Source organism: Chrysochloris asiatica, unplaced genomic scaffold, assembly GCF_000296735.1.
Source record: "Chrysochloris asiatica unplaced genomic scaffold, ChrAsi1.0 scaffold00128, whole genome shotgun sequence".
In the NCBI taxonomy this organism is placed as follows: Eukaryota; Metazoa; Chordata; class Mammalia; order Afrosoricida; family Chrysochloridae; genus Chrysochloris; species Chrysochloris asiatica.
Window position 1 is genome coordinate 7,571,860 of NW_006408646.1, and position 10,257 is coordinate 7,582,116.

At 45.8% G+C, this 10,257-nt stretch overlaps 1 pseudogene; it reads left to right on the top strand.

Annotated features, from left to right (window-relative positions):
- Positions 1-15: 15 nt before the first annotated feature.
- On the top strand, positions 16-10,075 carry LOC102832918 (annotated as a pseudogene).
- The last annotated feature ends 182 nt before the right edge of the window (positions 10,076-10,257 follow it).

The window sequence follows — 10,257 nt, forward strand, 5'->3', positions numbered from 1 at the left end:
CCCCCCAAAAAAAAAATTGCTTGCCTTGACTTCAGCCTGCAGAAAACAAAAATGAAGCTTGGTGTACAGGTGGTTATTACAGACCCTGAAAAACTGGACCAAATTAGACAAAGAGTCTGATATCACAAAGGAGAGAATTCAGAAGATCCTGGCAACTGGAGCCAATGTTACTTTAAGCACTGGTAACATTGATGATATGTGTCTGAAGTATTTTGTGGAGGCTGGTGCAATGGCAGTTAGCAGAGTTTTAAAAAGGGATCTTAAACACATTGCTAAAGCTTCAGGAGCAACTGTTCTGTCAACCCTGGCCAATCTAGAAGGTGAAGAAACTTTTGAAGCTGCAATGTTAGGACAAGCTGAAGAGGTGGTACAGGAGAGAATTTGTGATGATGAACTGATTTTAGTCAAAAACACTAAGGCTCGAACATCTGCATCCATTATCTTACATGGGGCAAATGATTTCATGTGTGACGAAATGGAGAGCTCTTTACATGATGCTTGTTGTGTGGTGAAGAGAGTTTTGGAGTCAAAGTCTGTGGTTCCTGGTGGGGGTGCTGTGGAAGCAGCCCTTTCCATATACCTCGAAAACTATGCAAATTAGCATGGGGTCTTGAGAACAGCTTGTCATTGCAGAGTTTACAAGATCCCTTCTTGTGATTCCCAACACACTTGCAGTGAATGCTGCCCAAGACTCCATAGATTTGGTTGCAAAGTTAAGAGCTTTTCACAATGAGGCTCAAGTGACCCCAGAATATAAAAACTTAAAATAGATTAGTCTTGATTTGGTCAATGGCAAACCTCATGATAACAAGCAAGCTGGAGTATTTGAACCAACCATAGTTAAAGTGAAGAGTTTGAAATTTGCAACAGAAGCAGCCATCACCGTTCTTTGGATTGATGATCTTATTAAACTACACCCAGAAAGTAAAAATGATAAACACGGAAGTTATGAAGATGCTGTTCACTCAGGAGCACTTGATGACTTACGTGCTTCCTCCTTTATTTGCCTTGTACTTTGATTATTATTAGTACACATTAAAAGTATAACAAGCTGTCAAAAAAAAAAAAAAAAAAAAGGACCTTAAACCTCACTGTGCCTTCTAAGAGGAACCCTTAGTGGCCAAATGGGATAAGGATTGGTTGCTAACTGAAAAGTTAGCAGTTCAAGTCCACTAGCCGGTCAACACGAGAAAGATAAGGCTATCTGGGCCCGTAGGATTTACAGTCTCGGAAACCTTAAGGAGCAATTCTGCTCTGTGCTACAGGGTCGCTATGAGTTGGAATCAACTGACTCAGCGACAGTGGGCTGAATGTCTCCTGAGTAGGGCTGGAAAACAGAAGCCTCTCTCCTAGTCTTCCAGACTGAAATCGCAAATCTCCCACCTGACATCAACTTCACAGTAGCCAGGATGAACAAGGAACACAGGACTCACAGAATTGAACCACTGCCCCAAACTGCACTTCCACATGAATGACAATACCCACTCCACATGGAAGCTTGGGTTGAACTGAAACCAATCTTGGAGTGCTTTTTTAAGTGTGGATTACTGAGGCCATGCCAATCTCCCTTCAACCCCCCAAATTTATCTGTGAAAAAGCCAAACTCAGGTGAGTACTGATTTATCCACGACTTTTAATCTACCAATCAGGTCACTGCGGCAAAGTATCTCGTTCCGTTGTTCATAGGGTCGCTATGAGTCGATGGCACCTAACAACAACCCATATAATCTTTTATCAACTTTATTAAACCAGTTTGCATGGTTTTCAACCCTGGATTTAAAGGATGCTTACTTTTGTATTTTAGTAGAGGCAAAGAACCAAGAAATGTACGTATTTGAATGGGAGGAGCCTGAAAGGGATACAAAAGAACAACTGTGTTGAAATGTCCTCCTTCAAAGTTGCAAAAATAGTCCCACCATATTTGAAACAACCCTGGCAGGAGATTTAAGAAACATGTAGTTCTAAAACAAGGTCCTTCTATACCTCTGGTAGCGTAGTGGTTACGAGTCGGGCTGCCAACCTCAAGGTCAGCAGTTCAAAACTACCAGCGGTTCCACAGGAGAAAAATGAGGCATTCTGCTCCCATAAAGATTTACAGCCTTGGAAACCCTGTGCAGGGTCACTATGAGTCGGAACCGACTCCACGGTACTTAACAACAACTACAACTCTATAGGATGTTGATTATTTGCTAACAGCCAGTAAGACCAAAGAAGATTTTCTAACACCATCACTACACTTAACTTGTTGGCATTAGGCACATACCAGGTGTGTCTAAGACCAAAGTCCAGATACCTCAGCTCAAAGTAAAGAACTTAGAATTTTCAATCTCCCAAGGACAATGAGAACTGGTGCTGACTGATAAGAGATTTCCTCGGAATGGCAGCATTTTGACACAACTGCTTTTTGCTGAATCTGGATCCCTAATTTTGGATTAATTTTAAAGCTGCTGTTTGAAACCACTGAAGGTAAGGATTCCAACCCCTTCTGGTAGACTGATAGCTAACAACAGGCCTCACTCTTAGTGATAGACGCCCCAGCTTTAGGCCTCTCAGATTTAGACAAACCTTTTTAACTTCATCTCCATGAAAACAGGGGATAACAGCAGGAGTCTTAACCCAAATTCTGAGAAGCTGGTTAAAGGCCAGTTGCCCATTTTTCAAAAACCTTTAACCTTTTTGTTAAGGGCTGGCCTGCTTGCCTGTGAGCTGTGACAGCTACCAGCCTTATTCTAAAAGAGGTAAAAAAGCTGAGTTTGGGACAGCCAGTAATTGCTTTGTAGTTCTTACGACCATGAAACAAAAAGGAGCCTGTTAAGTATCTGGCCAAGCTAATCTACTAGACAATCCACAGGTGACCTTGAAAGTGGCCACAGATACCTTAATCCCTCCGTTACCAATGGAGATCATTTCTCATCATAGCACCAGATAACATTGTTGTTAAGTGTCCTTGAGTCAACCGTGCATAGGGTTTCTGAGGAGTGAGCAATTGGTGGATTTGAACTGCCAACGCTGAGGGAGGTATACTTTAGTCAGTCAGACTTGATGGACCTTTCCCTTGAGAATCTAGATGCTGAATCTAGATGCTGAATTACAGACAGCAGTAGTTTCATCGTGAATGGGAGTCTCAGAGCCTGGAAAACAGTTGAAGCTGGCTACTTACCAGACAATACCTCCACCCAAAAGATGGAGCTGTTAGCCATGATTCTTCACTACCATCAAGTTGATTCCAATTAATTTTATTGTTGTTAAGTGCTGTCAAGTAGGTCCCAACTCATAACAACCCCGTATAGGGTTTCTGAGGCTGTAAATCTTTATGGGAGCAGACAGCCTCATCTGTCTACCACAGAGCAGCTGGTGGGTTTGAACTGCTGACATTGCAGTTAGCATCCCAATATCTAGCCCACAGTGCCACCAGAGATGCTTAACCAAAATTAACCCCCCACAAAAAACAAAACCCACAGCCATCTAGTAGAATTAGATGCACAGCAACCCTGTATAGGGTTTCCAAGGCTGTAAATCTTTACAGGAGCAGAAAGCCTCATCCTTTTCTTGTGAAGCAGCTGGTGGGTTTGAACTATTGACCTTGAGGCTAGGACTCCTTTACTTATCCTACATTTCCACCAGGGCTTCTTTAGCCATGATTGTTGTTGTTGTCAAGTGCCATTGAGTAAGTTTCAACTCGTAGAGACTCTGTAGAGGGTTCCAAAGATGTGGCTGCTGGGTTTGAATTGCCAATCTTGTGGCTGGCAGTCCAGTGCTGATTCTACACCATCACACCAAGACTCCATGAAACAAGCAGCAGAACAGGCACGTGGACCCTGGACCCTCAGATTAAAAGTCCTATAATCTACTGACTAAGCTATCTGGGCTCTTAGCACAGTCATTGTTGTTATTGTTAAGGGCCCTTAAGTTGATTCTGCCTCATAGTGACCTTGTATAGGGTTTCTAAGGAGTGACTGGTAGATTTCAACCACCATCCTTCTGGTTAGTAGTCTAATGTTTATCCTATAGGACCAAACCAGGACTCCACAGAGTGATTACAGCCATTAAATTATTCAAGGAAAAGTATAAGTATGTATAATGACATGTATAATGTCTCTGATATCATCCCACACTCATCTGATTTTTGGCTATTAGTGTTCAATGTTCAAATCTATTCTTGAGATGGTCTAAAAATTCAGGTGCCATATACTCAAAATCATATTTTGGCTCTTATAAATCAGTTCTAATTTTCTTCAGCTCTAACTTGAACTTCAGTATGAGCAACTGATGGTCTGTACTGCAGTTGGCTCCTGGCCTTGTTATATCTGATGATACTAAGCATCTTCATCATCTCTTCCCACAGATGTAGTCAATTTGTTTCTTGTGTATTCCATCTAGTGAGGTCCACGTGTATATACTTATGTTATTGAAAAAATGTACTTGCAATGAATAAGTCATTGGTCTTGCAAAAATTCTTTCATGTGATCGCCAGCATTGTTTCTATAACCTAAAGGCCATGTTTTCCAACTCCTGATCTTTGTTTCCATTGTTCACATTCCAATCACTACTAATCATCAATGCATCCTGATTGAATGTTTGATCAATTTCTTGGTGTGGTGCTGTAGGATAAACACTGGAATGCTAATTGAAAGGTTGGTGGTACATACCCACCAGTTACTCTTCAGAAACCCTATATAGGGTTGCTATGAGTTGGAACTGATGTGACAGCACATAACAAGAACAAAAATGGGCAAAATACTGAATGATGCAGGAAGCATCAAAAGAATATGAAAGGAATATACAGAGTCACTGTACCAAAAAGAAATGGTTGATGTCCAACCATTTCAAGAGGTAGCATATGATCAAGAACCAATGGTACTGAAGGAAGAAGTCCAAGCTGCACTGAAGGCACTGACAACGAACAAGGTCCCAAGAGTAGACAGAAAATACATTGAAAAATTTCAACAAACTGATGCAGCACTAAAGGTGCTCACTCATCTATGTCAAGACATTTGGAAGACAGCTAGCTACCTGGCCAACCAATTAGAAAAGATACACATTTGTACTCATTTCAAAGAGAGGTGTCCCAATGGAATGTGGAAATCATACAACAACATTTTAATATCACATGCAAGTAAAATTATGCTAAAGGTAATTCAGAAATGGCTGCAACAGTACATTGATGGGGAACTGCTAGAGGTTCAAGCTGGATTCTGATGACAATGTGAAATGAAGGCTATCATTGCTGATGCCGGAAAGATGTTTACTTGTGCTTTCTTGACTATGTAAAGGCTTTCAACTGTGTGGATCGTGACAAACCATAACATTGTCAAGAATGGGTGTTCCAGAACACTTAATTATGAACAAGGGGACACCAATTGGTTTAAAATTAGGTAAGGTGTGTGCTAGGGTTGTATTATTTCATCATACTTAATATATATACTTAATATATATGCTGAGCAAATAATCAGAGAAACTGGATTATATGAAGAAAAACATGGCATTAAGATTGGAGGAAAACTCATTACCAACCTGTGATATGCTTGCTTGCTGAAAGCAGAAAGGACTTTAAATATTTACTGATAAAAATCAAAGACTACAGCCTTCAGTATGGATTGCACCTCAGTGTAATGAAAATACAAATCCTCACCACTGGATCAGTAAATAACATTATGATACATGGAGTAAAGATTTTATTATGCTTGGATCCACAACACTAATGGAAGCAGCAGTCAAGAAATTAAACGACGTATTGCATCATGCAAATCTGCTTCACAAGACCTCTTTAAAGTGTTCAAGAGCAAAGAGATCAGTTTGAGGACTAAGGTGAGCAAGACGCAAACCATGGTATTTTCAGTCCCCTTACATATATGTGAAAGTTGGACAATGAATAAGGAAGGCTATAGAAGAATCAACGCATTTGAATTATAGTGTTGGAGAAGAATATTGAAAGTACCAAGGACTGCCAGAAGAACAAACAAATCTATGCTGGAAGAAGGACAGCTAGAGTGCTCCTTGGAAGCCAAGATTGGAAGACTTTGTCTCTCATACTTTGGACAAGTTGTCAGGAGGAACAGACCCTGGAGAAGGGCATCATGCTTAGTGAAGCGGAGGGTCAGTGAAAAAGAGGAAGACCCCCATTGAGATGGAATGACACAGTGGCAGCAGCAATGGCTCAGACATAACAATTGTGAGCATGGTGCAGGACCGGGCAGTGTTTCCTTCGGTTGTGCATAGGGTTCCTATGAACTAACTCGATGGTACCTAAGGTTCTGAAAAAATACTCAATTGTTAAAGATTTACCTGAGACCAGGGTGGCTCACTTTCTGTGACATATGTGTACATATGCGTTTATCAAGTTTTTCATAGAAGTACTACTACAGGCTCTTTGTAAAACAGAAAGTATATATATATATATACATGTACTTTAAAAAACAAAACAAAGAGCCTGCATTTACTTCTATAAATGAGTAAATAAAACAAAGATATTCTCATTTTTGAAAAACAAACAGCAGTCTGCTTGGAGGAAGAGGGCCAAGATCTGGATTAGCCAAGCACCTAGAGTGTGACTCTGGCTTTCTACCTGCCCTCTCTGAGTGAGAAGGGGTCTGGGACAGGAAGTGCTTGGGGCAGAGAAGGAGCTGGGCTATAAGGGTGCAGAAGAAAGAAAATCCCTCTCCCTGCCCCCATCCAGAAGCACCAAGAAGGGGTTTGCAGAAACCAGGAGTTTCCTCCTTTCAAGCCCTTCTGGAGTGGAGTGCCAGAGCAGATGTGAGGTGGACCACCTAAAGGGGCACTTCAACCAACACACTGGATCACAGCAGTCCCTCAAAGCTGTCAGCTCTCATGCAATTGCTCCTAGTATTCCCTAGGTTGGGGTGGGGGAACTGGCTGCCAGCTGGATCCCATGCGTCTGAAGGATGCTTTCAATCTCCACCTTGGGAGACCCTCCTCTGCTAACCCCATGGGAAACTATGGGAAATACAGGCTCTGCAACTTGTGGAGATCTAAATGGCAAAGTTACAACCAGGGGCAAGCTCACAGCTCTTCCTGTAACAATGCCCTGTTCTGGCCAAGTCAACACCAAAGTAGCTTTGACTGGCGAATGGATACAAAGAGGTTACCAGAAAGTATTGATTCCTTATTTGCTCCCAAAATACTGAGAACCCCAGAGATGTGTATGGAGGAGCTGGGGATACAAAATTATATAAAAAGTATATAAAATACAATCATTCTATAGTTCATAACCTGCCTCAAATATTTAACTAGTATCTTGTATTTTTTTCCATAAAAATATTTAATCACATAAAGGTTTGAAGCATGGTCCTGTGCACCGCAGCTGTATGTGGTCTCCTGTGCTCATCTACCTCTGCTCTTGGGGCTGCAGGCTATGAATTGCCCTCCCTGTTCCCCAGTTAGGTGACCTTGGGCAAGTGACTTCCCCTTCCTGACTCTGTTTCCTCATCTGTAAAACAGGGGTATTGTGAGCCTCTCACAGGACTGCTCTGAGGATCCAACGGGACCCTTAGTGAATGCAGGGTCTGGCACACAGTCGGTATTAACAAAACCCATTGTCACTGAGTAGATTCCAACTCAGGGCAACCAATGCGTTACCAAGTAGAAACCATCCAGAACTTTCTTTCATAGCACCACTGTGTGGGTTCAAACCACCAACCTCTTGATTAGTGGTCAAACACAAACCATTTGTACTCTCCAGGAGCCTTCTGTCCATGTTAACAAAATAATTTACTATTACCCTCCTACCCACCTGGCATGGAAAGCAGCAGCTGTTGATGCAGAATTCTGGAAGGCCACCCTCCCTCTCCAAGGTCTCGCTTCCCATGTTCCAGCCTCAAGTTGTCTCAACCCCCAGATATTACATGTGAGGAAATCTGAGACACGGATAGGGAAGGATTCTTCTAGGATTATTCAGGCTATTACTAGGACCAAGTTTGTGGTGTCCAATCAGGCATACCTCTTGGATACTGTCCCCCACCCTTCTCTCTGCCCTTGACAGCTGCCCAGATGTCCTTAGTTTCCTCCAAACTGCATCTGTTCTGAGCAGTTCCCATGGGCACCTCTGCTGCAACCAACCTTCCCCTGCCAGGAGAGGTGGGCAGTGGGGGCTCCTAAAAGGAGTCAGTCTATTCCTCATCCAGTGGGAGCAAAGTGAGTATCCTTTCCTAAGCCACCTGCCCTGCCAGAAATGCCAGTTTGTGCCTCCTTCTTCCAGGTAGCCTCTTTCCTCCTCCATGAGTGACAAGGGGGCCTGGGATCCACTAGGGGAAGGGGACAGTTAAGTAGCAGCATGTTTCTTTGTTCACAGGGAGCTTCCTTCAGGCAGGATCTGCCTGAGTGAGCAGCAGGGATAAAGGCAGCTCGAGGTGGCAGCTGGGAACAGGGCTTCCTTGTCTTTGCTTTTGTCCACTCCCTGAGTGTCAGGCAGAGCTGAGAGCCACGAAGGAGAAGGGGGAGGGGTCCTGAGCTGGGGTTTGAGGGTATGGCCAGCAGATCCAAGAGACTAGGACCCTAAGGAGGACAGACAGGTGCTGGGCAGAGCTAGAGTTTTGAGATGGAGTCAAAAGGGTGGTGGAGCTAGGTTCTGCTACCATTTGTAGTCAACTCAGTCACCTCTCAACTATGTGATCTAGGACAAGTCTTTGGGTCTCCAGGAGCCTCAGTTTCCCTCACTGGATAATGGGGATAGTTACAATGTCTCCTGAGTGAAGCTGGTGGGGAGCAGGCATTGCTAGGAGGCACAGTTCAGCATGCGGGCTCTCTGGCCCCCACCTCTGGTTTGGTCCTGGACAAGTCTCAACCTCTCTGGGCCTCAGGTTACCCCCCTGACATGGGAGGAGTTTGGAATCTCCTAACTGGATCTTCCTCCATAACTCTGTCTCCTCTTGAGGATTTCCAAGGCATCTGTCACCACAGCAACCCAGGATCAGGTGTCGGGCCTACAGCCTCTCCTTCCTGCTCTGGGCAACTAGGGAGTAGGAGGTTCCCCACTAGAAGGGGCTACAGTCCTGCACTGCACTCAGCTTGGCTGTTACCAAGTGCTGGACTGGCACTGGGGGCTGACCTGGCAGGCCTCCTCCCTGGGTGCTGGCTCAGTGAGCAGGTGACTTGCAAGAGTTTCCTCCAGGGGTGGTCATCACCACCCTCAACCCCACAAGCCTCTCTCCAGTGGCCTTCTCCCATTGGGATACAGATGGGACCTGTCCCTTACTCCAGCCCCCTGCGCATACTCTGACATTGGGTCCCTTTCTAGGTAAGTCTGTAGGTGAGAGGATCCCAGCCCCTCCCCCTCCAGGGCTCTGGTCACTTTGCTCAAGTAAATTAATCATTAACAGACCCCAGCCCCACCCCAGCCCACAGAGGGATTCAGGAAACCCAGGGAAAGAGGCTGTGGGGAAGAAACCAGGAGTGTGAGTGTGGAGGGGGTGAGGTGCAGGGAAACGACACCCTGTGACCACTCTGGCTGCGGATGGCCCCCCTCAGACAGTGGGGAGGGGCGCCCAGTCCTGCTGCAGTAGGGTGGTACCCTCAGCCATCCTTCCAGCCTTAGTGCCCACACAGTATCTGACACATGGAGGCTGTTTGGGGATTGGGTTGTGTGGCCCTGCACTCCAAAGGGGGAGACTGAGACAAGGCACAAATTGGCGGAGAGTGCCGGGGTCTCCTGGACTTACCTTGTCCTCCTAGTCCTCTTTGGGCTCAGCGTGGCTGGCTAGGCCCGGGCCGCGCCGCCCGGGCGCTAACTGGGCGGCGGGCGCACCCGCCTGGCCCCCCGTCCGCCAGGCCTAGGCCTTGCCCCCGCCCCCACCGCCACCGCTGCACCGGCTCCCGACCAGGTACGGCCGCCGGCCTGGCCCTGCCCCCGGCGCTACGGCCAATGGGCGCCCCGGCCACTGGGCCCTTAGCGCCCTCCCGGGACGCACAGAAGCTGCATTCAGCACGCCGGGGCGCATCGCCGCGCCCCCGCCGCCAGACCAACAAGGCTTGTTTGTCTCTGGCCCGCCAAGGGAGCCATTGTCCCGCCGCTGAGCCCCCAGCCCAAGAGGGGGCTGGAGGTGCCTGGGAAATGGAGTAGGGAGGAGGCAGTGAGTCTCTGGAAAAGGATGCGGTCTGCTTAACTTCTTGGGGAACCCTCTTGAGGACCCAATAAAAGGTATGGAGGCAGTGCTGGGGGACACACATTTTTGGCATCCATGAGAGAGGGTGCAAAGATCCTAAGGGAAGTTCTGGGACTGATTTCCACTAGTTCACCACATG